Source organism: Canis aureus, chromosome 8, assembly GCF_053574225.1.
Source record: "Canis aureus isolate CA01 chromosome 8, VMU_Caureus_v.1.0, whole genome shotgun sequence".
NCBI classification, from domain to species: Eukaryota; Metazoa; Chordata; class Mammalia; order Carnivora; family Canidae; genus Canis; species Canis aureus.
The window spans coordinates 606,298-632,683 of NC_135618.1; the positions used below are offsets into that span (position 1 = coordinate 606,298).

At 46.6% G+C, this 26,386-nt stretch overlaps 1 long non-coding RNA gene across 5 annotated transcripts; it reads right to left on the bottom strand.

Moving 5' to 3' along the window:
* Positions 1 to 477: 477 nt before the first annotated feature.
* Positions 478 to 12,475, bottom strand: LOC144318246 (uncharacterized). Of its 5 annotated transcripts, none has more exons than XR_013384045.1 (5): positions 12,163 to 12,469; positions 11,599 to 11,716; positions 10,610 to 10,882; positions 3,285 to 3,523; positions 478 to 2,896 (listed from the first exon to the last, which is right to left on the bottom strand). It is a non-coding gene; the product is annotated as an uncharacterized LOC144318246 (long non-coding RNA). The 5 variants fall into 5 exon arrangements; XR_013384046.1 differs by lacking the exon at positions 478 to 2,896 and adding an exon at positions 11,034 to 11,151 and having other exon boundaries at positions 3,206 to 3,523; positions 11,599 to 11,740; positions 12,163 to 12,475; XR_013384044.1 differs by lacking the exon at positions 478 to 2,896 and adding an exon at positions 11,034 to 11,151 and having other exon boundaries at positions 3,206 to 3,523; positions 12,163 to 12,473.
* Between the last annotated feature and the right edge of the window lie 13,911 nt (positions 12,476 to 26,386).

Below are 26,386 nucleotides of genomic sequence, written 5' to 3' on the forward strand. Positions count from 1 at the left end.
CTATCCTCCATTCTTCATCCAGAAGGCTTTTCTTCAGAGTACAAATGTGGTAATATCATCCTCCTCACATCCCAATCTTCTGGTTAAAACCTTACTGTTACTCTTAGGATAATAAAACTTATATTAGAAGGTCTGTTTCTCACCCACCTTTCTAGTCTAATCTCACCCTCGTACTCAGTCACTCAGCCCCCATATGTGTTGATTTTTCTGCCTCTATGTGCTTCCCTCCCCTTTTTGTATCTTAACTTTGAGCTATTTCCTCAAATAAACCTTCCCTGGCCCCTTCAATTAGGTTCAATAATGCTATTACAGCCTCTCGTATCACTACGTGCTTGATTTGAGATCTATACAGAACTAGGGATGATTTTTCTTTCTTTGCCATGTTTAAAATTTTTTTTAAAAAACAAGAATGAAATGCTAAGACGCAAAGCAGTAAAAAAAATTAGACATCCTTTTATCAACTATTAAAAGCAACGTGCAAACTATACTCAGTTCTGAGTACTTCCGACTTCCGACACTGCCATTTGTCGGAAGGTGGTCTTAATCCCAGAGCAGATGTTCCTAGGACAGGTACGCGGTTGAGGGGTGAGAAGAGACAGTGAGTGGGAGGAAGGGAAAGGATCGACGTAGAGCAGATGGACCAGGTTTCCTAGTTCTTCTTAAAAACCTGTTGAATGAGAAGAGATTGCAATGGGTCTTACCGCCCTGGTGTGGAACAAAAGTTTATATAATTTCACTCTCATGTGCAAGTTTGAAGTCCAATCCATCATCCCAGATTAGAGTTCACAGATCTTGTGGCAGCTAATGGTGAATGTTGCTTGTATCTCTGTTGATGTGAGAATAGGCTGCAGAGAGAAGAGTTGGCGGACAGTCTCCAGATGCTGTGCCTTTGGGATCCATTGAAATGTCCACGTCAAGGAAGCTATGTGCTCTTTGGGCTGCTCCAGGCCAACAACAACATGGCAGAGGTGGTACCGCTGGGTCATTTCCACGCACCGCAGGACTCCTCGTGTGGGTGGCCTGGCTCCGGGGTACCCGGCTGGTTTGCTCAAGACTCTCTGAGCTCAGTCCTGCAGTCTGGGGGCTCTGCTGACCCCATCCTCCTTCTCTCTTCCCTCCTTTTACAACTGTCAGGTGAGCAGCATGGTCTGAAGGCCCTTTCCATCTACTGTTCCTCCTTTACTCTTCATAGTTGGTTCCCTCCATTGATCATCTGCTTCCCTGGAGGATCAGCACTGACACACGTGTTTGGTTGGGAGCTGCTCGTGGAAGGGAGTGTGGAATGTTACCCTTCCCCCTTTCGCTGTATCTGATAGGGGACCCATCCTTCATGACAACCTAGATGTCCGCGTTGGCTAGTTGGCCGCACACCCTCAGTTGATCATCACCATCGATGAGGTTTATTCCAAATCTCCTGATGAGGGAGAGCTTTAGGTCTGTACAGATCTGGTTGGTGATAGACCTGTCTCTGAGCAGCTGTCTAGACATCTGTGGTTTCTGTGAAGTAACTGGCTGCCTCTTCCATTGGGCAGCCATCTTATCTACATCTCTGATGAGTATGATCAATTTGGTAAAAGCCTTCCCGTCCCTTCCTGTCCATCTTTGGATGTCCCTGTCTTCTTGTTCTTGAGATCGGTGGGGGTAGTTGTGATCTAGCTGTTCATGTGTCTCAGGAAACATGGTGTACTTGTGGTGGGGAGTAGCGTTGGGGCCTGAGCCTTGCCTTTTGTGCTTGACCTTGCCAGTGTTCATCCCTTCCTCCCCATATTCCTTTCCCCCAGTTCTGGTGGCAAGCCCTAAGGCTCAGCAGATAAGAAATTGGCAAGCAAGGCGCACGTCTCCACTTCCTGCAACCCCACTGCAAGATAGCTGTTGGTCTCATGGAGGCCTCAGACCAGGAGTAGAGGGTGAGGGTTCATGCAGCAAACTCTAACATCCAGGAGCTTGGCTTTGACCCCAAGAGAACTCTTCCTGTTCTTTAGCTCATTTTAATTTTTGTCTCACTTCTCCAAGCAAAGGTACAAGGATTGGGAAGATGAACCATTTCAGTTTCCTCAGACTTTTGTGCTCTCACATAAGTTCTTTCCTGAGTTTAATGTAGGCATTTTGGAGTGGATATGGGGAGAGCCAAGAAAATAAAGGAAAATTTAGGTCTTAAGTGGCTCTCATACATATCTTGCAAAAGCAGTTATGGTGTCTACTTTATTGAGTGATGGGGATTCAGTAAGATAATACACATAGTGGGTTCAGAATTGTGCCTCCACATAAACTATCAGTAATATTAACTGATTGCATTGACGAAACATTTAGCTGAAAATTAAAAAAATATTATATAAAATTTTTAATACAAATTTCTTGTTTCCCAACAAATATGAGGATTTGTAGGACATGCCCATTTTGTTCAAAATGGTAAAAGAAAGCATTTTGTTGTCTTTATAATAAGAAAACCATGAAATTGTGATTTACTGGGAAATCTTTGTTCATTCGTAGTTGGAGGTGTGATAAAATGACGTGTATGACCTGTTATAATAGCAGGGATAGAATCCAAAGGAGAGGGCACTGTCATCCTTGAAAGTCATCTGCTTTTAATTAATTAATTAATTAGTTAGTTAGTTAATTATTGACTCTTTTTAGAGAGCAAGGAGAGGCAGAGGGTAAGGGAGGCAGATCATCTTAAGCAGGCTCCGTGTTAGTGTGGAGTCCAACACGGGGCTTGGTCTCATGATCCTGGAGATCATGACTCTTAGATCCTCATCTGAAATCAAGAGTTGGTTGCTTAACCGACCGAGCCACACACGCGCCCCCATGTCCTCTGCTTTCTAACGCTGTACTTCCTTTGGGATTTCTTCTCAGCCTGTACGTCCAGGTTCTCTGGCTCAGAGGTGAAGGACTTTCACTGTGTGAAAATAAGGAAGTGATTGCCAGAGGCGGTGCCTCTGAAAGAGTTATTTTAGCTCAGTCTGTTAAGAGCTGTGTGACCATGTGTATGTTGTTTTGCAGTCTATTCCCTTCACTACTTGGCCACTTCATCCACCGTGAGCGTGTGGTTTGAATTGGGCCACCGTGACTCACTGGGTCATATTTCCCAGGTTTTTATGTTATCACTATGCCCATGCGCTCGCTAGAGCACATTCTTCCTCAATTACCATATTGATATGAGTTTAAAAATGAGTGATCTTTAAAATATCATGTTAGTACAGTTCCATTTCTTGAATGCTGCCAGTATTTATTCCTCTAGATAAGGGGTTTGCAAATTGTGGCCCACCAGCTATTTTTGTAAGTACCGTTTTATTGGAACATAGCCATGCTGATTTGGGTAACCGTTGTCTGTGGCTGCTTTTGCACAACGGCAGAGTTCAACAGTTGCAACACAAACATGTGGCCTTCAAGTGTAAAATCTGTACAGAAAAAGCTTGTCCACTCGTGTTCTTTGGTGTGATTATTTCTGCAGAAGAATGTTCACAACTGGGACATACAAGATGGGCTTCTCCACCTTCTCTTAGGGGCAGCTCTTTGGCCACTTCTGACAAGGAAAGAGAGAGAGGATATGATTATTTTCTAGATTGTTTTAATTGGGTTATATGATCAGGGAATGAACCAAAATCAGCGCTGCTGCCAGGAAACCTGTCATCCCCTGTCCAATAGCCCTATTCTCAGTTTATCCTTAAGCACGTGGACTTTAAGACCCAGCTCTCCACTCCTTTTGGGATTACATTAATATGACACTATTTGAATGAGAAGGGAGAAGAGGATGGTTAGATTTTCCCTTTCATCTATATTTTGCCTCAAGTTGGCAGCCTTTCCTCTCTGCTTTGGAACACGGCAATTACCCAAACCCTTTTCATACTAATACCTGCATAGCAGGGGGCTGCTTTTGAAGTCGCCTGAACTTTGCAGTCGGTCCAGCTCATATTCCCTTTAGAGTTTCCCTACTAGTTGATTGAGTACGGCAGACCGTATATATGTCTCCTTCCTGTGTCTTAGCCTCTACTTCGTAGTTTCCTTTTGTCTCTCTGGGCAGTGGTTTATGGACTTTTGTTTTAATCTCTGTCTTCCAGTTCACTAACTCTCTTCACTGCTGAGTCTAATCTGCTGCTTTCTGATTTTGATTTTTTTTCCCATTTCTAGAATATGTATGTGGTTCTATTTTAAATCTTGCTGGCCAATTCTTTTTTTTTAAATTTAATTTATTTATTTATGAGAGACACACACACACAGAGAGGCAGAGACATAGGCAGAGGGAGAAGCAGGCTCTCCACGGGGAGACCGACATGGGACTTGATCCCAGGACCCCAGGATCTGACCTGAGCCAAAGGCAGATGCTCAACTGCTGGCCACCCAGGTGTCTCTTGCTGGCCAATTCTAATAGTCTCTTGTGTCTTTGCAGTGCTCATTTTTATTTTTGAAACATATTAAATGTACTAACTTAGTATTTTGATTATTTTAACACTTAGTCTCTATTTATTTAGGCTGGTAACTTTTATTCATCATAGTTTGTTTCCTTCTTGGTTTGAGAATTTTTGGTGGTGAACTTACATGTCTTAGAATTTTAGTCTGAGAATTTTCTTTGAGTCTGTGCCTAAAATTAATTTTTCTAGGTGGATTTAATTTTTCTGCCAGATTTCTGAGCACTATCAACCAAGGGTCAAATATCATTGGCTTGGAGTTTTTAAATACACAGGTAGTGTGGATTTTGGCTCTTAAGCCACGAGAATGAAGATTTTGTGAAAAATCCCCAAGGGAGACATTTCTTTTTCTTTTCACATTTTTTTTCTTTGCACATTAAGTAAAGACTGAGAAAGGCATGTATACTGTGAGCTTCTCTCTCTCTTTTTTAAAGAATTTATTTATTCATGAGAAACACACAGAGAGAGGCAGAGACATAGGCAGAGAAGCAGGCTTCCTGTAGGGAGCCCGACGTGGGACTCGATCCCAGGGCCCCAGGATCACGACCTGAGCTGAAGGCACATACTTAACCACTGAGCCACCATGAGTTTCTCTATAGGGAGAGGTTGATTCTAGTTTATTCATTGAAGTTTTTGCCTTTTGGTGGTCCTGACTTTATGGAAGGGTCTTTATTCAATCTCTTACTCTACTTAGACTTCTGACTGTCTCTCCTGACAGAAGCTGATTAAAATTCAGATTTTAGGCCACCAGGAATTAGCAAGTACCTTCAAGGAAAGTGTTGGCTCTTGCACTAACTTAATTTTTTGTGCATTATCGGACTCCTTTGAGTAATTCCGTTCCTTTCCACTAGCTCACTTATACATGCAAAATTTTGTTGCATTAAGATTTTTTTCTTAGCAGTTTCTGGTGTGTTGTATGGATAGGATTTCACCTAACATTTTTATAGCCATATTGCCAGAAATGCCATTCATTTAAAAAGACTCTTTTTAATCTATTCTTGTATCCTTATGTCTTACACTCCTTCTTTTATTGCATTTTTCTTTTATTCTTCATGTTTCTCATTCTCATCCTCATTCAAATTCAAGTCCTCTACACCGTATATTTGGACTATTGCAAGGGCCTCCAATATGGACTTCCCTACCTCCCTTTCCAGCTCATCCTTCATGTGATAGCCAGAAGTCTCCTTAGACAAATGAAACTCAAAACAGTCAGCAACAGGATTTTGTATCAGTATCTTGGAAACGAGCTCAGAAAGAAAATCATCAGCAATCCAAGGGAAAGATATATTATTGGGGGAAACCTGTAAGTAAATAAATATATATGACAATCCGATGAGCGAAGCAGATCCAAGAGACTGTCTCTGGGGTCAGAGAGAAAGAAGAGATCAGAGCTGACTGGATAGAAGGGTGAGATTCTGAATGGCCTTACAGAAAAAGTGGTCTCCCAGTCAAATCTTGAATTGTTATTATCCAGAAGAAAAAAGGATAAAAGTATTGTGGGAGCAGAAACACTACGTGCAGACACCCCTGCCTATGGTTTATTTGTAGACGAGAAAGTTGAACAAGATGGAGAATCAAAGACATAGGGGTAGAAGAGGTCGTCACGCGTTGGATTTCTGTTCTGCAGAAACATGTCACAGTAACGCCACCTCCTCAGTTCTTCCTTGTATCGTATCGTAGCTCACCAACCCCGCAGGTTGACAGAGAGGTAGTCTTAGGTTCTAGACTACTTGAAGTTTCTTTGTTAGTCGCCTCGTCCATGCCGTAGCTGAGGCTTACATTTTCTCCACTACATCTTTCCAAATGGGTTTGGAATCTCCTCTTTAATGCTTTTATGAGCAGATTGTGTGGGGCACAGTTGCTTGGACCAGGTTCAGGAGTCAGATAGCCCGCATTCAAATCCTAGGTCACTACTGTGGGAGACTACGGCCAGACCTGCTGCACTGAAGGCTCCAATGGGCATCCTGGCCCAACAAGAGCCGAAATACGGAAATTACAAGATTGTATAACTGTGGCTCAACCAAAAATTATGAAGCTGGAGCCTCAACACAAGGGTCTAAATGATGCGGTTCCCTCTAGCCTACAAAGGATTCTTCCAAACTGGAAGATCTATGTGAGTTGCTGAAAGGACTTGACTTTAGGCGTGGTTCCTTGGGGAAAAATGTTGTCACTAGAGAGATTTATCTCCTTCCCATCCTGCTTTTATGTGTAGTATTATTATTATTTTTGCATTGCTTACTGGTTGAGGCAATAGTAAAACAACAGGAAAATTAATCTGATCTAGCTCAGGGTTACCAGTTTTGGCAGTCTTTTGACTGTCACCATGACCAACTTCTGCATAGCTTAATCACTTCCAAATTATGATTTGCTCATCTGTGAAATGGAACTGATTTGAGGGTTAAATGTGATAATGGTAGCAAAGTCCTTGACAGTGCCTGCCTCACAGGAAGTGGGAGTGATGGTGGGTATTATTGCTGAGTCATTGTCTCAGATAGTTACCCATTCTATTGGCGCCACTGCTTTCTTGTCTTGAATTGGAGGGCCATGCCTATACACTCTACCTCTTGATTTTCATCCCAAACTTTTGTAGAATGAGTCAAATTTTTCCTTCATAGCTGTTCTCTTCTCATGTTACCTTTAAATCATTTAGCTTGCCTACCCCGTCTTAGCTCAGGGCCCTCCATCTTTCCATTTAATTATACCAAAATCTTAGAGTCAGGTCGATTCCTCTCTTTTTCTGATATCCCAGGTCCAATCTGTTGCATCTCCCTGTTACAGTTTGTCCAAGCTACTGTAATGTCTCCCCTGGCTATTACCGTAGCCTTCTAATTGGTCCCTCTGTCCTAATCCCCATTTAACTTATACTCAATGGAGCAACCAAAGTAATCTGATAAAATAAAAATTGGTCCAATCTGTTACTTCTGTCCTCAAACTCTTAAATCACTTTCCATCTCATTCAGAGTAAATGACACATTTCTCTTCATATGAGCTAGGAGGCCCTATATAAGTTGAACTCCTGCATCTCTTATTTCATTGTCTCCTACTCTCCCCCTTCCTCACCCCTATACACACTGACTTCCCCAATTGGATGCTTTGTGCCATGTTGTGACTTTCTGAGTCCAAAAGCATGACTTCACATTATCTCCGTGCAGATATCTTTTGCTGAGCTATGGCTTTTCTTTGTTTTCTTTTTAATTTTTTTTAAAGCAGGCTCCACACCCAATGTGGGGTTTGAACTCATGACCCCAAGATCAAGAGTCACATGCTCTACTGATTGAGCCAGCCAGGTAACTCTAGATATGGCTTTTCAATTTCATCTCAAATTCTGGTGTTCTCATGCAGCTCATGACCATTCCAAGTGCGTGTTGTGTTTACATTTAATCAACATGTCAATTATGTCCTCATGTAATCCATGATAGAAATGTTGAGCAGATCAGATTGGAGAACAAAGACCTTTCACTCACTGCTAGAGGTCTTTATTTATATTTTTATTTATAGTTTTTAAATTTTAATTTTTTAATTTAAATTCAAGTTGGTTAACATATAGTGTCTTATTAGTTTCAGAGGTAGAATTCAGTGATTCGTCAGCATCACAGTGCTCCTCATGTCACACACCCTCCTTAAGGCCCGTCACCCAGTGACCCCATCGTCCCACTCAGCTTCCCTCCAGCGACCTTCAGTTTGTTCCCTAGAGTTAAGAGTCTCTTATGATTTACCTCTTTCTCTGTTTTTATCTTATTTCTCCTTCCCTTCCCCTCTGTTCATGTTTTGTTTCTTAAATTCCACATGCGAGTGAAGTCATATAGTATTTGTCTTTCTCTGACTGATTTATTTTCTTAGTATAATACCCTCTAGTTCCATCCATGTCCTTGCAAATGTCAAGATTTCATTCTTTTCAATGACTGAGCAATATCGCACTGTATATACCACTAGAGGCTTTTAGATAACATTACTAAGACCACTCATCTAGTTGCAAATACTTGTGTCTCTTCATTCTATATTCTCAAGCTTGTTCCTTAGGAAGATGAGGAAATACAGGAAAGGACATGAATTTCTGAAGGACACATGGTTTATAAACAACAGATGCGGCTTGAGACTGTTGGTGCAAGGTCTTCCCTAATATTTCATAATGCTTTTAACATTTTTGTATTTTCTACCACAAAACACAATATTTTGCAAGTCCTCAATAAACATATGTTTATTGTTGATTAATATGCCTTGCCTTGGCCTTTTTTCAAAGTAAGTCCTTAATTTAGACCTGCGGTTCTCAACTGGGGGCAATTTTGCCTCGAGGGGACATTTGCCAATATCTGGGGACAATTTTTGATTGTCACAAATGGGCAATGCTACCAGCATCTACTGGGTAGAGGTCAGAGATACTGCTAATATCCTACAATATACAGACCAGTATCCTACAAGAAAGAATTGTCTGGTCCAGAATGTGCTGAGATAGAGGAACCCTGATTTAGAACTTAGCTTATTGATTTTATAAGCAGTTAAGAGAAGGTCTAAAAGTGCACCAAAGCAAGCTGATTATTTTTTCTCTCTGGTTTCCTGTTAATGGACCCAGCCTTTAAATAAAACAAAAGAGCACTTGAGCTGAAAAAAAACCCCAGATACACAAATAAAACCTTGCCCAGCTCCTTTTAGTACGTGAGGTCCTTGTTCATGTACTGAGAGGTGATAACCAAGCAACAGCCCCCCTCCTCAGCTGGGATAAAGAAAGTTGTACTCATTACATATTCATGTTTGCAATGGCATTCTTCGCTTAAGAGATTCAGGGCACATCATTAATTAAAGCAGTGAATTCCCCAGAAAGAACACTAATTAAATCTCAAAATCAAAACAGAATGGAAGGCAGACCTCATTTTTCCATCCCATCTGAGCAACTGAGAAAAACCCATACAGCTTTACTAGGCCAAGTGAGGGATGGTGGGATTTATCAAGAAGCCAGGCCAGCCACCTTCACTTAGGCTTTCTTTCTCTCCTTTCTTGCTGCTGGTTCCAAAAGGGGGCCGTAGGCAGAGCTGCCAAAAAGCAAATAGCTGGTTGGTAGTGGCAATGCCAGCGTTTTCATAGTATGGGCTTTATCTTCCCTCGAGAAGGAGCAGCAGGAGGCTTAGAGTTTAAGGAGTCAGAGATCCAGTCTCTTAACCTAGACAACCTTGGCCCCCTACTTTTCTACTCCATATCTGGTATTTGGGCCACCTCACTGTTTAACTCCCGCATATTTACTGATTACTTCCATGTCTGTATTTCTCATTCTAGGAACTGCTGAATGCTTGGCATGCCTTTAAAAAATTTTTTAAAAATTCTCCAACAGCCCTATATACTCCCATTCGCATTTTCTAAATTATGAAATTAAGGTTTAGAGAAGTAATCTGTCCAAGATCGCATATATAGTAAGTGCAAAAGCTGGGTTTCAGATCTGTCTTTTATCCCCTCTTCATTCTTAATTCCATTGTTTGGCTCAAGTTCCTATTGTTTCTCATCTGAATCATTGCCTCAGTCTCCTAAACTAGACTCCCCGGTCTTGCTTCCTTCCATGCCATCCTCCTGTCTGCAACCGGAATAATCTTCCTAAAATGCAGACCCCCACAGGGGCGACTGGGTGGCTTAGTCAGTTGAGTGTCTGACTCTTGACTTCTGGTCGTGGTCTCCTTGTCATGAGATCGAGCCCCCCGTTCCTCATAGAGCCCTGTGTCAGGCTCCGTGCGCTCAGCACAGAGTCTGCTTGGGATTCCGTCTCTCCCTCTCCCTACCATAAATAAATATTTTTATTTATGTTTTTGTGTTGTGTCTCAGATCTCTCAGATCAATCAATCAGATCTAAAAAAATAAAAACGCAGACATAATAATGACCACCACCCCCCATTAACCAAACTAAATGATTTACAATTTCCCGAACTCATCAGATTTTATGCCTTCACACATATTGTTTATCTGACATTTAGTTTCCTTAAAAATCCAGCTGAAAAGGTGAGCCATATTGGGTAGAAAGGTAGTCTTCCCTTTCTTAAAATAGAGACCATCTTACCTGCCATATTAGCATCAGTTAAAACAGAAAGAGGATAAAAATATAAACTGTCTGAATCCTTTCAACGTGTTTGTAAAATAATTTCCCACCCACAGTATTAGAAGACCTCGTTTCGGGGCACTGGTTACGTCACTTAAACGGATTCCATTAGGCCTGACCGTCTCACCGTCAGATGATGGTGAAGTTCACTGCTTTTCTCTTTCCCTTGTCTCTAAAACGCCAAAATTGTAATTCTTAAAAAAGTTCTGAAGGTGCCCCAAACATATTTCATTGATCTTTATACTGAAGATCAAACACGTATTCGGGGTAGATGTGTTTGTGGGTGTTCCGGTTGGCTCTTCTCTCAGCCCATGGACACGTTGACTCGTCTGGCGCTGTCTTTCAGGGGTGCTGCATTCAGGGAAGGGCGGTCCTTCTGCATCTGTTTTACTTGCTTCTCCTGAAGGACATAAGTGGGACCGGAGGGACATTCACTGGCAACTCGCGGAAATCCCTGGCTCCCCCTGCAGCACCCAGTACCGTTCCCCTATCTCTGCCACTCTGTCCCTACCCAATCTCTCAATCTCCTCTCGCTCTTCCTCTCCACCCACCTGCTCCACCGCTTTGCAGCTGTCTCTCTTCTACTCCAGATAACCACCCAGCCGGCGTGTGTATTTTCCACACCTCCCACATTCCAGGGACTTCATTACGTGAAATCTAAGGATCAGTCTGGCGAGATCATGAGAGCAGGTGGAGAGGGAACAAAGTGGTGGCCAAATCAGGGCACTTAAACTTTAATAATTTAGTCCCATTGCAATTGCAATTTTTTTGTTGTTGTTATTGGATGGGGTCCATACTACCATTTGTACTTAGGATTTTGGTGGTGCAAGAAAGCTTAGGATGGGATAGTCAATTTTTTAAATTATGTAGGTGAGGAGACAATAGATGCCCAGACAGATGCTTCGTGCCTGTGCTCAGGCCACTCGTGAGGGCCTTAGGTAACCTTCTGACCTGCAGTCAGGGTGTCTCCGCGTGCTCTGTGCTGTGTGAGCGCTTCGCTCAGTGAGGAGCACGTGGCCTCTTGTAAGGTAGGTACTGGGTGAATGTGAGAACGAACAAAAGGAGATGTGATTTAGTTCTTACAATTAAAGTAGAGGACCCTCCTCCCAACCCTACCGTGACTGAAGGGGGCGCAGCAAGTGGGTCAGCTTGCCGGTCTGCTTCGGCTGTTTCAGTTATATTTTGCTGCGGATCACCTGAGGATCTGCTATTCCATTTCAGTGATGCCATGAACCTTTAAAATGAAGGTGAACATGTCCTACCCCACCCCAAATGGCTTTCTTAGTTTCTGTTGATGATGCTCTAATAGTAATAAAAAATAGTAGCAGGGGATCCCCGGGTGGCTCAGTGGTTTAGCACTGCCTTCGGCCTAGGGCGTGATCCTGGAGTCCCGGGATCGAGTCCCACATCGGGCTCCCTGCATGGAGCCTGCTTCTCCCTCTGCCTGTGTCTCTGCCTCTCTCTGTGTCTCTCATGAATAAATAAATAAAACCTTAAAAAAATAGCAACAATAATACTGATAGCTGCCATTGCTGCCTGCATTCCATGTGCCAAGCCTCCCACTGAACACTTCTAGTCTCTCACTTAATTTAATCTTCCAAATAACTCTACGAAATACCAAGGTGTGTGTGTGTTTTACAGATTAGGAAACGGAGGCCCCGGAGGAAGAGGATAATTTACCTCCGTCACTCAATAAGTCGTAGAATCCAAGTGCAAAGTCAAGTCTCCAGGTCCCCGAGAGCCTGCGCCTTTCCTGCTGCCACTGAGGCAGAAGGTGAGGGCGCCCACCTGCCTCCCTTGCTCCGCATGGGCCTCTCTGGGGCTCAGGTTCATTCCAGGGGCTCAGAGCTGTGCACCGATGCTGATGCTAGGAGGGCAAGGGGAGCAAGGCGCTTTTCTGCTTCAAGGGGACTGTACCCCAGTGGGGAAAACAGACTCTCAGACCAGCCGGTGTGTCGCAAGAAAGCCCGGCTGTGATGCTGGGAGCCTGGCTGTGATGCTGGGGGGCCTGGCTGTGATGCTGGGGGGCCGGCTGTGATGCTGGGAGCCTGGCTGTGATGCTGGGGGGCCCGGCTGTGATGCTGGGGGGCCTGGCTGTGATGCTGGGGGGCCGGCTGTGATGCTGGAGGGCCGGCTGTGATGCTGGGGGCCCGGCTGTGATGCTGGGAGCCTGGCTGTGATGCTGGGGGGCCCGGCTGTGATGCTGGGGGGCCTGGCTGTGATGCTGGGGGGCCGGCTGTGATGCTGGAGGGCCGGCTGTGATGCTGGGGGCCCGGCTGTGATGCTGGGAGCCTGGCTGTGATGCTGGGGGGCCCGGCTGTGATGCTGGGGGCCCGGCTGTGATGCTGGGGACCCAGAGGGGACAGCAAGGGCCTGGCCCGGGGCCGGGAGGGCCGGGACGAGCTCGAGGATGGGGAGCAGCCGAGGTGGGCGGCAGGGAGGGCCCGCGGGCTCCCCGGGGTGGGGGGCACAGAGGCGCTGGGCACAGGGCACTCGGGGACGTGACGTGCTCGGGGTGGTTTGGCACAGCGGGTAGGGACGGGAGTGGAGGGCAGCGGGCGGGCGGGGCTGGAGGCTGGGAGTTGGTGGGCAGGCCCACGCGGCTGCTGGTCCAGTGCAAGGGGCGGAGAGCCGGGCCCGGGGGACGTGGAAGCCAGCGGGTCGCGGGCTCCCGGCGGGGTCAGCAGGTGATGGTCCCTTGGCGCTGGGCCCTGTCCTTGCCCGGCCCCTCTGCCCACGGCCGGCTGTTGGGAAAGAAGGAGAAAGGTCACATGTGGAGGAACCGCCAAGGACTGTGACCAGGGAGGAGGCAACCGGGGGCCCGACGGCGGCCCAGAGGGACGCGTGGTGCCCCCTTCCTCTTCCCTCTGCTTCTGTCCGCTCTTCTCGGCCTCTGGGGCCTCAGGCACAGCCATGGGCTGAAGGGCTCGGGGCTCAGCACCGAGCACCCCAACCCCAACCCCGGTGCCCTGCACCCTGAGCTCCTGGCTGGCCTGGCCCCTCCTGGAGGCACCGCCTGGAGGCCCGAGCACCCTGGGGGCCCGCAGGGAGGCTGGGTGTGCCCTTCTAGAGGATTCCTTGGAAAGCCTGAGAACTGCGCGTGGACAGGGGCTCCGTTGCCCCCCGACAGGCCGCCCGCGGTCGGGCCGGGCCTGCAGAGTCGCGGCTTGCTCGACGGATGTCAGAGAGGAGCCTCCCGTGAGGCGCTCCTCCCTGCCGACGAGCTTCCGGCGGCCTTTCAAGCAAAATGAAGAAAAACAGTGCACAGATTCACTTCCATTCTCCGACGTAAATGGCCATTTTATTAAAAACGGAGTCGACAACAGGGCAATCATGATTTAAATTAACGAATCCTCAAATAACACTTATTATTGCCAATTATTTTTTCATATAATGTAAAATCTCTGGGTTCATAAATAACATTCTTTCCCTCCCTATTCAGGGAAAGCCGTGCTCAGCGATGTGTTATTCATGACTTAATTATTCTATAGATGCTTCATTCATATGCATGCAGATATATCTGGCAGCAATGCATTTTAATGAAGATGCTGAAAGGCAGCAGGCTATAATTTTTAACAGAGAAGTCTGTCAAGATCGAACAATAGCAGCTCCTGGAGAGGACTAGGAAAGAGCAGAGCCCAGAAAGAAAATTAAAAACCCATTTAAATATTTTAATTATGATCTTCATTAGTGAAATGTTGAGATCCTTTGGCATACCCAGAGCTCCTGTGTTTAGGAGCTATTTTTGCCGGAGGAGTGCAGTTTGGAGGAAGGGGACTATTTTCAAGATTTCTGGGGTTGAGGTAGAGCCCCTCCCGGGGGAGCCCAAGAATAGGCCTTCTTCTGCTCCTGGGCCCTCCTCCTTCCTCGCCTGACTTCAGTTTCTGGAAGAAAGGGGCTCAACGCGGCCAGTCAGGTCCACCTCCCAGGTACAGGGGAGCAGGAGGGGCTGAGCGGGGCGACCCTGGGCAGGGTCTGTTCTGTGGGTGCTGCCTGCAGGACTTGGCTTGGCTGGACGCACCTCCAACGCCGACCCCTTGACCCCTTGACCCTCTGGAAAGCTCAGCTTGACGAGAAACAACAAGGACCTATTTTGACCCCAGAGATCGCCACCATCCCTTGATGGCTTCTCTCTTTCTCATCTTCCCACAGAGGGAGAAATTTCTGGAAAATGATAGGATCGCCAAAAGCACGTGAAAGCAGCTAAGTAAATTGGGAAACAGGCCGTAATTATACTTTCTCTGCTATCGAACAGAAGCCAAACAGAAATGCATTTGTGCCATGTCTAGGTGTTCGGGGAGAGCCGTGACGTGCAAGTACCGGGGCCTTCGGGGCCTTCGGGGTCTTCGGGGAGGCCCCCCTACTGCTGGAAGGCCGGGAAGTAAGCTGTCCGCGAACTAGCCCGGTTTCCTCCTCCTCTGTTGAAACTGCTCTTGCTCTGTTCACCGTGGCCCTCGTGTCTCCAAGTCCTGCACACACTTCATCACGTCCCTATAAATCTGCCTCTCGGTAGAACCGGACACAGGTGGCGACTTCCTCTCTTCAAACAGGCTCCTCTCGTGATGCTCCACACGCCATCGCATGTACTTTCCGGATGTCGTGTCTTTTCCTTCCTTGCTTTTTGATCTTTTAATGTGGATCTTCCTCGGATAGACAGAATTTTAATTTTTAATGTACTTGGATTTTCGATCTTTTTCCTGTACTTTAAATCTTTGAGTAAGCAATCCCTTAACCCGGATTCACGAAGTACTTCTAAAATTTCGTAGAGATGTTTAAAGGCTTCTATTGGCTTGTCATATTTTAAGTAGAGATCCCATTTTCTCCCCCCACCCCATATGTCTGACCATTTGTCTTAGGATCACTCATTAAATAGACCCTCCCTTCACAAATGATCTGCAAAGTCATCTCTGTCATATATCAAAATTTATAAAATTTTATTCAAAGCCTATACAAATGTAGATCTGCCTATTAGTTACATAACAAATTGCCACAGATAATCATGGCTTAAAACCACTTCATTCATCATCTCACAGTTCTGGAGACCAGTCGTCCAGCTCGGTTGGGTTTTCCTAAATGTTGAAGCCGAAAATCCAGGTGTTGGCTGAGCTGGGTTCTTGCCTGGAGGCTCTGGGGAATAATCTGCTTATTTAGGTAGTTGGCCGAATTCAGTTCCTTGTGGCTGCAGCATTGAGGCCCCATTTCTTTGGCCCTGAACCTGGGCGTACTCTTAGCAACTCCAGGCCACTCACCTTCCTTGGCACGTGGTCCCCTCCACCTTCCAACCCAGCAACGGCAGGTCAGACTCTACTCGTGCTTCTAATCTCTGAGTTCCTCTTCCTCCACCAGCCAGAGAAAATTCTGTTTTTAAGGGGCTCATCTGATTAGATTATGTTTACCCAGATAATCTCCATTTTCCACATCATACAAGAAGGGTATTTCATCACATTGACCTCAATCAAGGAGGGAGGATATTATATGAGAGCAAGGATTACTGGGAGTCGTCCATGGTCTGTCTGTGGGCTTTCTAATCTGTATCATTGGCTTATCCTTATCAAGTTCTATCAAGAACCCCTCTGACTGGTGCATCGGGGTGGCTCAGTCAGTTGGGTGTCAGACTCTTGATTTAGGCTCAGGTCATGATCTCGGGGTCATGGGATCAAGCCCTGAGTCAGGCTCCATGCTGAATGTGGAGCCTGCTTGGGATTTTCTCTCTCCTCTCCCTCTGCCCCCTGACCCGGCGTTCACATTCTCTCTCTCCTCAAAAAAAGAAAAAAAAAAAAGAGGCTCCTTCTGCTATTTTAATTGAAATGACATTGGCTCTCTATAGTTCTACGTTTTCGATATTGATTTTTTATTTAAAAATATCGTATATTTCCTTATTAATAATTTTGTCCATACATTTTGCATATCTTTTCATTTTCCATGTGTCGTAACGTACTGCTACAAGGACCTCTGACCTAAAGCAAAATTTCTGGCCTGAGCTGGGACTTCCAAAATGATTGAGTGAGGAGGTAGGCACATTTTCTCCCCAGAAAGCAAGTATAAAAGCAGACAAAACTGTCAAAAAAAAAAAAAACCCAACCATTTTAGGATTTTGATCATTGACCAAAGGTACCCATCTGATCGAGGGGTATTTCTTCCAGAGAAACCCTAAGCAGTAGTGAGAATGGTGGGGTCCGTGGCATTTCATCCTGGGGCCTGGGCCCTTCCACATTACAACTCCACTGTCCGTAGGTTTGATGAGGACCCGGCAGGCCATGAGGATGGGCAGTGTCCCTCCCAGAGCGGACGGGCTGGCTCTTCGAGGGGAGCAGGGTGCTGTCGTCAAGGGCAGGTGAGCCTGGGAGTGACAGCAGACAGCTTGCGGAGGCCAGCAGGGCAGCAGGCCTGCGCTCAGACACAGCCTGGGCAGCCCGGGCCAGCCAGGAAACTCAAGGGCCCCGCAGATGGAGGTGGTGGCAGCGGCTTCCTGTGTCCCGTGGCCCTGGTGATGGCGGGGCTGGCTGGGCCTGGCCATGTGACACCACGGCCCAGCGTGGGCCTTGCAGAGACACGAGCTGCAGCGGCCCCCGAGCCGCCCGGGCCTGATGGGCCACTGAGCGTGGCCAGGAGCCTCCTGAGATGCTGGGGCACTGCTGCAAGCCCCTCCCGCCGGCCCTGCCGTGCAGGCCCCGGTGGGCCAGGCTGAAGCACCAGACGGAAAGGATGTCTTAGAAGCCCAAGCAGACATCGGTCGCCACGCAGTCGGGAAGACAGACTCTACAGAGTTAATCCAGGCGAGTCATTAAACAAAAAAATCAGCGACAGCAACTACCCCTGGAGGGCATGAGAATCCAGAGTTGCTGCAGTGTACTCTGTAACGACTTCCAATTTAAAAAATCATATGCAAAGAAAAAGAACAAAAAGAAAAAAAATCTAAACCCGGGAGAGTGCGACCATACCCAGGAAGGAGAACGAAGGGGTTCAGGACATGCCATCCCCAAAATATGCCACCTTGGCCTGTTGATTAATTTGAATAAAGGCACTTAAAGCAGCAGGTGCAGGAAAGGCACTGTGGTGCCCGTTGCCTCCTGCCCCCCGTCTGCCAGGGGGAGACAAACATCCTCATCACGGGAGACGGGGGTCAGCACCCAGGGGTTCTCTGCACGTTGGCCCTGTTCAGATCGCTCGGACCTCTCTAGGCTCCTGATGGATCTTATTGTCCCACAGCCACCTCTCCCGTTCAGTCCAGCTGCCGGCACCTGGTTCGGCTGCTCCTCTGGGTCTCCGCTCCCTGGTGGGGGTGCCCGTGCGCATGAGCTGACATTACATGCATCGTGTGCTGCTCTCCTCCTACTGGGCTGTACGGAGAAGGAACCCCAGGCCCACTGGAAACCCCAAGAGCTGGAGGTAGAGCTCCCGGCCCCCCGACAGCTCCCGGAGTCGGGGCCGGGGCGTCCTGCGGGGCGCGGCTCGCTGGGGGCCGGGGCTGCCAGTGATAGGCCAGGACCCTGCCCAGCCCGCCGTGGGGTCTCAGCTGCCGCTGCATCTCCGCCTGGAGGCCCCGGGGGGGGGAGGCAGGGGAGGTGCTGCAGAAGCCGGGTCCCGGGGAGCAGCAGCCCCGGGCCCCCTGGGGGGGGCCCTCCCCACCCCTCCCGAGGTGGCCGTCGAGCTCCCTCGCTCCTGCCTCCGTGTCCCTGGCCGGGGAGGACACAGGCACAGGCCCCACTCGCCCGTTGCTCCCCGGACCTTGCCGACCGGAGTCCACTCTTCTCGCCTGCTCGGCATCTGGTTTAGGCAAACTCTGCGGGGGTCACAAATAAAAGACCCCGGTAAGATGGGCTGAGATTCTCCTGCCACCTTGTTCCGTGTCCTGAGATCCGGGCGGGGACGAGCGAGCCTCTCCTCGGGCCTCTGCAGCTGGAGCATCGGGGGCCGAGCCAACGGGCTGGGGACTGAAGACCAGAGGTAGCGAGAAGCATTCTCCTGGTCCAACCGTGCCTGCCCTCAGGGGAGTCACCTTAACCAAAGGCCCCGGTCCCTAAAGGGCCTTGGTCACCTCAACCTTTGTTGTCTCACTGGGGCTGCGGAAGCCCCAGCCGGGGGTCGCCGACCCTTGTCGTGAATGGCCGGGGCTGGGGCCGGGGCTGGGGGCAGCCTCACGTCTCGTGGGGCGGTGGACACACAGTTTTCACAGACCCTGTTCTTGCTCCTGGGACAGTGAAGATCTGTGCTCCCTCAGGGTCACTCTGGAAGGGAACGTTTTGGAACATGGGGGCTGCATTTTATACCCATGCCGGAGAGTGACCTCTGGGTCTTCCCGCAAAAAGGCAAATATGGGATCGAGTCACTATTGAAATAAATATAACCTTGAAGGTCCTGCTTATCAATGGGCAGATAACGGGTCTTTCGAATTGGAAAAAAACCTATATTTGAAAAGTTTCAAGGAGCTCTCATACTAAACAAATGTCTTATCAGTATATTTATGGGAAGATCAAATCAAAAAGAGGACACAACGGTCTGTAATGGCTCGCCTTACCCGACTTAGAGCTGAAGCGCAGGGGCACCTGGGTGGCCCAGTTGTTAGGCACCTGCTCTCGAGTTTGGCTCAGCTCATGACCTCAGGATCGTGGGACTGAGCTCATCCATTCTCAGCGAGGAGCCTGCTTGGGGTTCTCTCTCTCTCTCTCTCTCAAAAATTTTTTTTTTAAAAGTTAAAATCCGTACCCACAATAAATCTTCCTTCTCCACCCACCTAAACGCCCTGTGTTCCTGCCTTCTTGTCCCTGAACCTGCAGATGATCTGTTGAATCTCTGAGCCCCTCCTTCAAACTCCCCTTCTTAAAATCTGACCTGATCTCTTAGCAAATTCCATTAACCCTCAAAACTCCTCCCTCAAAAAATCTCATAAACACCTAGCTGCTCGCTTTACAGTTTACAGGGAGCACTGTGGCCTGTGGCCTGGTCTCCAGGCCTGGAACACACAGGTTGTTGGGTCAACGCGGACAGCCAGGACATGCACCGGCCCTATTTTATGCCTCCTGCCACTTCCAGGGGCTCAGCAGTCGAGCTCGGTCAACGCTAGGCCTTGCCCTGAGAGCCCAGCCCTGTGGGTGCATCCTGGACCCCATTGCAAGGAGCTCACCGACCGAGACAGCAGCAGGTCTTTCAAACTCCAATAAAAGCGCTTTTGCTTCTACTTCCAGAAGATGCTCTTTAATTTAGAGACGAGTGAGGAAGATTAGTGGCTTTTCACAGCTCCACTCCTAGGGAACGTGACTGGCTCTTCAGGGATGTTCTTTGCACCCACAGTTACATGGAAGTTATCAGACAGCCGTAATGGCCTCAGGAGGAAAATCCCCCCATCAGAGGGGGCCAGAACTTCCCCCAGACGCTCCTGCAAATGATTCAGTTAGACCAGTATTCAGGGCCCGGTCGAGGGGATAATAGGGGCCTTTACCTCCAAGGTAATTGGTTTAAAGGCTAAATCATACATCAGAAGGAGGGGGAACATCCTAAGACCTTCGTGGAACACCTCACACCAATATTACACTAGACCCGGGAGCCCCAGGATACAGAAATCTTTTAATTTCTGCCTTCATCTCTCTGATTTATCCCAGAGACAAACCCAAAATAGTATCTCTGGCCAGGCAGCTCAGTGCCTCAGTATTATTACTGAGATAGCCACACAACTCTTTGAAAATAGCTTGCAGGAAAACAAGACAAAAAGAAATTACGCTCAGCATCCCTTGCTGTGCATGTCGAGCCTTTACAAGAACAAAAATGAGGATTTTAAGAGCAACTCAGAGTCCACATATTTTTCTCACCAATCACAGAGCCTTCCCTGTTTGCCTCTGGACTTTTGCAGATATTGTAAAAAAAACAAAAAAACAAAAACAAAAAACTGGGGCCTTGGAAGAGCAATTATCCTGCACGGAAATGAAAGGGGCTTCAAACAATTTCCCTAAGCACCAGCGCCCTCCGAAGGTCCTGTAGGACGATACCCCGTCCATTGATAGGATCAGCCCATCCTCAGTCACACCCCAGAACCCAGGGCATGAGCCTTGTCACAAGTAAGAGCCACCCGCCATCAAACTGAAAATAGAGGATTGGAACCTGGACTTCATTTTTTAAAATATTTTATTTATTTATTCATGAGAGACCCAGAGAGAGAGGCAGAGACACAGGCAGAGGGAGAAGCAGGCTCCATGCGGGACTCGATCCTGGGACCCCAGGATCACGCCCTGGGCCGAAGGCAGGCGCTCAACCATTGAGCCCCTGGGGGATCCCCTGGAACGGGGACTACTTACCTGACACCCGTGCGACCCTCCGAACCATTCGTGCAGGATTATCGCTGTCGCCTCTGGTTCTGTTCAAGCTGCTGGAGTCTCTGGACTGTGTATCCCGTTACCCATGCCTCAGGCCACCCCAATAGTCTTAGTGTCTCTTAACACCCCTCACGCCTGTCTTATTTCTGAATCCTCACCAGTATGTAACTCTATTTATTTTAAGATTTTATTTATTTGAGAGAGAGAGAGAGAGGGAGAGAGAGAGAGCACAAGCAGGGGGAGCGGCCAAGGGAGAAGCAGGCTCCTCACTGAGCAGGGAGCCCGATGTAGGGCTCCACCCCAGGTCCCAGGGGCACGACCTGAGCTGACGGTGGACGCGTCACCTACTGAGCCCCCCAGGTGCCCTTGGTATAGATTTTACTGCCACCACACAATGCAGTAGGAGAGGATTTTTTATTTCTCTGCCCTCAGACTAAGCCTCAAGCTTGCTCCTTTCCTAAATGAAAACCCATCTCAACTTCAAATCCTCTGAAGAGAGTCCCACCTTAAAACGTCTCCCAACTACCCTTTGGGCCTCACATGCAAATGAGGTTGGATTGCACCGAGTGAGCGCAGAGCCTGAGTGCATTTACCTAGAGAAAGAACGAACTTGCTCTATCGGCCTCCCAATATCCCATATGGGAGACGCAGGGTTAGGAGTTGAACATATAACAGACTCTTTTTGAAGGCAGGGAGTTCGTATCTTTCCTTCTTTACCCTGTAACACCCTAATCGTGCCAGTAAAAACACGGGGGGGTAGTGGTGCATTTTATTCCAATGGGAATGAAATCTATAGACTTGTACAGGATCTAAGAGTGCAAACTCCTCTGTAATTCCTCGGCCCCGGAGCTTCTAATTCAGCCGCCGTTCTTACCTCCGTTCCGGCTGACGCAGCCGGTTTAGGTCATCCATGTCTGCTAAGCTTTCTTTTCAATCCTATTGCATTCTCACTCGCAATCTCTCTTTGCATTTACTTTTCGAGGGAGACAATTGGCATGGAGACTCCTGTTCCTAGGGGATATTTTGAGTCTCCCTCAGTATCTTTCCACATCCTTAAAGCCAGCTTAGATTCCGTAGCCTTTACTTGAAGTTCTATGCTGTTCAGTACGTTGATGACCTCATGCTCCTCAGCTAACCTGCAGAGTCCTCTTAAAGACGCCCTCATTCCCCTAAAGGCACTCACTGAAAGCAGCGATAAGGCCTCCCTGAGTCTAAACTTCACTGGGTATGAACAACTGTAACCTATGAGGAACTGAGATACCTCTGGGCACTCAGGAGCTCCCTCCAAAATGCCTTGAGTCCATTTCGTCCATCTCTCTCCCTGAAGCAGAAAAGCACCTATGTACACTTCTAGGGGCAGCCGGCCATTGCCATCAGTGGATTCTTAACCTCATTGCTTTTGCTACCCCCCCTTGTAGGCTCCCCCTCCATTACTCAGAGCCCATTTCCTGGCTCCCAGAGGCATCAACTTCCCTCGAAGCCCAGAAATTAACATAATCACACCCCCAGCTTCAACTTGCCTCATTTTGACAAACCTTTTCACCTGTATTGCCATGAAAATAATGGGACTTCTGCAGGACAACCTTTTACCTCTCGGGTATGTCCCAAAGCATATTTCCCATACCAATAGGGCCCTGTAGCAGCAGGCATGGTCCTGTGTCTGTGTGGTGGCTGCACTGGCCGTGGCAGCCGCCCTCACTGTCGAGGCCCGTACTCTCACCTTAGGCTCCTCCGTTCGCCTCTATGCTCCCCATACTGGGTCTGCTCTCTTACAAGCACATGAGACAGCATCTCCCTGCAGGGCTGCCGACTGCCTACGAACAAGCCTACCAGCAGGCCTTCCATCATCGTACAGCGCTGAAACACTCGAAGTCTGGCAATTCTACTACGGCTCCCTGCTGATCCCGTGTGGATGCCTCGCAGCTCTAGAACTGGTCCCGAAGCCACCAGAAAACTTCTCAGATACCCCTTGAGACAACCGAGCCTTACTTCCATTTTGCAATGACTCTTGTAAATGACATTTCTGGGGAAACCTGACAGGCGGCTCTGCCTTAGTTTCCCCACGTGAAGCACGAGGAACGCTGCCTACCGTAAGATCAGCCTGGCCTGCTAACCTTACAGGCCGTACTGGAGCTTGCACACTGATGAGAGGAAAAACTGCCTCTATTTACCCTGACTCCAGACATACTTTCTTTCATTCTTTTTTTTTTTCTTTTGAATTCAATTTATTTGACAGAGAGTGAGCAGGAGGGAGATGGAGGGAGAGAGAGTCTGAAGCAGACATGCTCTTTGAGTCAGCTGTGCTATTGGCCCGATCTGGAAAGCTCACAGACAGTAAGCCTCTGTTCGTGCTCCTGTTGCCAGTGGGCATGTAATTGGTCCTATTACAGGCTATTTGCCTCCCTCCTAAAACGGCCCATTGTTCAGCCTGTACCAAGGAGATGGATGCCGTATCTCCAGGGAGTGCTAGGGCTGCCAAAGCTGCCACACATGCAGCCTGACACAGACCCCCTATCTCTTCACCACCCAATTTATGAACTTGCCTTGTCTCTGACTGATATTATTGATGATCACATGTTCCCAAATCTGAAAAAGGCTGAATGAAGATGAATACAAAAGGGTGCCCAACAGTTAGACAGATTATACACTGGGCTAAATGGACTTGTGCGGTCCCCTTTCTTTTGATCTTTAGATTTGCTCTTATCTCCCATCATGTAGGACATAGGTGTACCTGGGGGATAGTCATGGAATTAAAAGACAATTGGTTCTGCTCTGGCATCAACATTTCTGACCAAATTATTTCCCGGTGTACTACTCGTAAACTTCACCAAAAGTTTAGAAGAAACCAACATGCCTGAAGAACTCTTCCTAGGCCCACATTGCCCCTTGCAGTACTCCCAAATGGATTTTATAGGCGGGCCTCCAGCTTTTGGCTGTTCCTACTGCATGGTACTCATCTGTCGTTCAGTGGGTGGACTGAATGCTATCCAACCAGCTGTGCTGATGCTGCAACAGGGGTAAAGAAATTAATAGCTGGGATTATTCCTTGTTTGGGCATGCTGTGGGTTAAATCAGACCACGGGACTCATCTGACATCAGAAAGAAACCATTTGCTTGCAAAACTTCTGAGGTACTCATTAAAATTCCATGCCTTGTACCATCCACAATCAGTGGGGCAAATGGAACATAAAAACCAAGACATAAAAGAGACTTTAGGGAAAGTCTGCAAGAAGATGGACTTAAACATTCTTTTTTGTCCTTATAAAAATGTGGAATAGTCCAAAGAGGGGACACAGTTGATCCCCTTTTAGGAAATCATGTTGGGTTGCCCTATGCCTACTCAGCTGCATATTGATTATTTTGAATTGAAAGCGCTTAAAAAACAGCAAGTGCAGGAAGGGCACTCGAATTCCCCCCTTTTCCTTCTGAGAGCAGAAGTTAAAGTTACTATGGGAGAGCTGCCCTGCCTATGCCAGGAGGAAAGAACCATCCTAATCACCAGAACTGGCGGTTGAAGCCAAGAGGATTCTGTATAAACTAACCTTGTTAAATTAACTCTTCATATTCCTTTGTTCTCCTCATTTATTTTAGCTGCTTTTCTGCAATTGCCACCCTTTGTTCAATGCAATAGGTAAGCATTTAGGTTTTGCCACTTTTCTTTGGATTTTCATTTCCCTGTGAAGTCTTTCAAGTCATGTAAAACTAATTTTAAATAAATTTGTATTTCTCCTGGTAATATGTGTTATAGCAATTTAATTCTCAGGCCCAGCTGGAGACTCTAAGAGAGCCAAGGTAAAGTCTCTGCTTCTCCTACAAAAGCAATCAATAGAAACTTTCTCCGAGGGGGCCATATATTGCACTTGGCTGAGGAAGACTTGAAAGCAATGATTAGGAACATATTTAACTAAAGGAACCAATATCTTAAAACGTAAAGTAAAATATAACAATTATTCATCAAGTAGAGAATGTTAATAAATAAACATGATTTTAAAAATCGAACAGAAATTCTGGAATTGAAAAGTATAGTAATTGGAATGAAAAATTCACTCAATTCCAAATTTCAGCTGGCAGTATTAAATGAATCCATGAAATTGAAGATACATCAAGGATTATGAGAAATTGCAGAAAGAAAAATGAACACAGTCTCAGAGACCCAAGGAACACCAACAAGTGATCCAACGTTAAGTGTTCCAGACGTAGAGGAGAAAGAGGGGAAGAAAATATATTTAAGAAATAATGCCAGAGGGCACCTGTGAGGCCCAAGGGTTAAGTGGCTGCCTTGGGTTCAGGCCATGATCTCGGGGTCCTGGGATCCAGTCTGCTTTAGGCGCCCTGTTCAGGGGAGACTCTGCTTCTGCCTCTCTCTGCCCCTCCCCCTGCTCTGGCTCACTTGCACTCTCTCTCTTAAGTGAATAAATGATACCTTAAAAAAAAGAAATAATGCCAGAAAATAACTATATAGACTACAGTTTTATATATAAAATATACATATTTTATATGTAACTATATATACATATATAGTTATATATGTATATACAAAATATGTGTATATGTATATACATACATAGTTATATATGTATATATAAAATAACTATATATACATATAGTTATTACATATAGATATATGTATCTCTATATGTATACATAAAACACTCCTTACACAAAGTACCTGACTAGTACTCCTCAGATACGTCAAAGTCATCAAAAACAAGACAAGTGTGAGAAATCACTGTGGTCAAGGGGAGCCTAAGAGGGCATGATGAGCAAATGTGATGCGGCATCCTGGATGAGATCTGGCATTGGGAAAAGGATATTATGGAAAAACTGAGGAAATCTGATTAAAGAATGGTCTGTAATTAATAATAGTGTATTAATATTGGCTTATTAATTTTTAACAAATGTACCGCACTAATATAAGATGTTAATAGTAGGGGGAGATTAACGTGAGTTATGTGGAAACTCTGGACTTACAACCTTTGTGATTTTTCTATAAATCCAGAACTTTAAAAAATTCGGTATTTAAAGAATGTATATATGTGTCTATGTGTCTGTGTATGTGTATCATGGAAGCAGTAACCATAAATAAGTTATCGTGGCTCTGATAATACCAAGTAAAATAGAATTCAAGACTAAAATATTTATGATAGGTAGAATGTGATATGTCCGTAATGTCTGTATAATGAAATATTATTCAGCAATAAAAGAGTGTAAACTACTGAGACTACAGTATGGATGACCCTCAAAAACATTATGCTGATTGAGAAAAACCAGATGCAAAAGGCCCATTGCTACAGGTTCCATTTATATCCAATGTCCAGAAAAGGCAAACCTATAGAGACGTCAAGTAGATTGGAAGTGGAAAAGTGGTCTGGCTGCAAAGAGGCACGAGGGAATCTTTTTGGGGTGATGGAAATATTCTAAAATGGGATTGTGGTGATAACTCTAAATTTACTTTTACTGAAAATCATTGAATTATACACTTAATAGGAGGCAAATTTTGGGGGAAGTGGATCTTCTGATGTGTATAAGTCAATAAAACTTTAAAACATTATTTTTTTTGAACTCTCTAGATAAGTTAATGAATACTAAACAGATTA